The following is a 2,430-nucleotide window of genomic DNA, read 5'->3' on the forward strand; positions in this document are numbered from 1 at the left end:
AGAGAGAGAGAGAGAGAGAGAGAGAGAGAGAGAGAAGAGGAGAGAGGAGAGGAGGAGGAGGAGGAGGAGGAGAGAGCAGGGGGAAGGGGACGTAAGAAAAAAAAAAAAGAAAAGAGATGCAGCAGGAACTGGGGAAGCAGGTGGTCTGAGAGACTGAGCATTACCTAAAAGGACTATTTAAATAATCAGATCAGGGGACTTCCCCTGTAGTCCAGGTCCCACACTTCCAATACAGGGGCAGTGAGTTCGATCCCCAGTTGGGAACTAAGACCTCACATGACACAGTGGCATGGCCAAATTAATAATAATAAAAAGATCAGATAGAGATTTCAATTGGATGAGCCATTTAGTTTATTCCACCCCATCACATGTGAGTGGAGGGGGCAGGAGACTCAGAAACAAGTCCCGCTTCATTATAGCCAGGCTTTTACATTTTTCCATACATCTCTCTTGTGGTTGACCTACTTGGTCTATGGTAATACTTCACAGGAGTGTTGGAAGGATGACTCGAGATGACACATGTAAGGCATCTGGCACAGTGTCTGGAAGACAATCAGTACTAAACAGTTGTTTGCTATTATTATTAGGTGATCATAAAATAGTTGCCGAGGGAGTAGGGGATAACTGAATCAAGGACAAGTGATGACCAATTGGCCGCAGTCCCAGGCAGTAATGACAGATGCCATGAGGGTCAGAAGAGCCTGGTGCCTTGTGTTCTCCCGATCAACACCGTGAGCATCCCCTGCCCAGACCCACACGTCTCCCAGCAGGAACTGGCGCTGGTCTGGCACACAGATTCCTTGGCTCTGTTTCTTTGACAGTTATAACTGAGGAATTCAGCTTATTTTGGGTGAAATCCCTGGAAGTCCAAGTTCAGATCTCAGTCTGGGCAAGGCAGCCACATTTTCCAATGAGTAACTCCTTCCGATATAACTCCTGGCAGACGACGCTATCAGTCTCTGAGGGAATGTGCCGTCATGCATGGTAAATAGTAAGACCACTGTGTGGGGCTTGACTCATCTGTCAGAGAAGGGGTATTTTGAAACCTTGACCTCATTTGCAAACATGTGTTTGCACATACCTTTCTTCAGATGCAAATTTTCCGTTCCCAATTTAGCTCTTCCAGATTTCCCCCGAAATGAAAGATGTGGCCATGAAGAGAGAAAACTTTTGACTAGGTCTCGACTCCAGGTATGTTCTGGGGAGCTCTCTTGTCTACAGGCCAACTTCCTGTTGACTCAGCAGCCAGGAGGAGGGAGACCAAGGAGCAAAGATCCAGAATAACAGCTGCCATCTTCTAAGCGGTCACCTGTGTGCCAGGCACCATGCTTATCACTCTGTGTGCAGCGGCTCCAGAACTCAGGTCATGACTGCTACAAGGAGGGAGGAGAAGGAGACCCGGAGAGCTTCAGTGACTGGTCCAAGGTCAAGTCACCCCTGAGCCGGGATTTGGACTCAGGCTGTGTCTCCAAAGCATCTCTGTATGATCATTCTGCTGCATATTCCCTGCTGATATCCATGTTATCTAGATAGTACCTTCTTTAGCTTGAGCCTGGAGCCTCTGGCCCTTCATCTGGGGACATGGAAAGAGTTTTAGGTGTTTTCACAGGCTGACAGGTAGAGAAGGTAACTGGCTGTCTCCACGAGTCGTGAATGGGTGCTTTGGGGGAGGAAGGGCACACCTTTACTTAAATCTTCCTCAGGTTTCTAGCTCTGTCTCCCCATTATCTTATTTATTTATTTGGCTGGTCTTAGTTGCAGTGCACAGATCTTCAGTCTTCATTGTGGGATCTTTAGTTTCAGCATTCAGAATCTTTTAGTTGCAGTACGTGAATTCTCAGTTGCATGTGGCATGTGGGATCTAGTTCCCTGACCAGGGATCGAACCCGGGCCCCCTGCCTTGGGAGCATGGAGTCTTAGCCACTGGACCACCAGGGAAGTCCCTGTTATTTTGATGCCCTGGGCCATTCCCTCCCTACTTCTGTCCAAGCTGAGAATCAGCCTATCTCCATGAGTCCTTTCCCACTCCTCCCCAACCTGTCCCCCTCGCCCCACTAAACACACTAGCATCTTCTGAATTCCACAACCCTTCCTGAGATGCTCTGTGTTCTTTTCTGCTGCACACAGTAGGTGCACCACAAAATGGCCACGGCTGACAACGATGACACACACAAAGTCCTGGATGGAGCGTGGGCAGGTGACAGAGGGCTGAGTCCTGGCTCTGCACTGATTGGCTCTTTGCTACTGGGCAGGTCCCCAACTCCATATGTCATCTGTGAAACGGTGACTGGGTGGCTTCTACAGCCTCTTCATGTGGCCATGGAGAGAGAGAAACCAGAACCAGTGCCAGGTCCTGCCGGGAAAAGTGTGGGTCCGGGCAGGGGATGCTCACCGTGTTGAACAGGAGAACGCAGGGCACCGGGCTCTTCT

The sequence above is a fragment of the Bison bison genome, unplaced genomic scaffold (genome assembly GCF_000754665.1).
Source record: "Bison bison bison isolate TAMUID 2011002044 unplaced genomic scaffold, Bison_UMD1.0 scf7180017864180, whole genome shotgun sequence".
In the NCBI taxonomy this organism is placed as follows: Eukaryota; Metazoa; Chordata; class Mammalia; order Artiodactyla; family Bovidae; genus Bison; species Bison bison.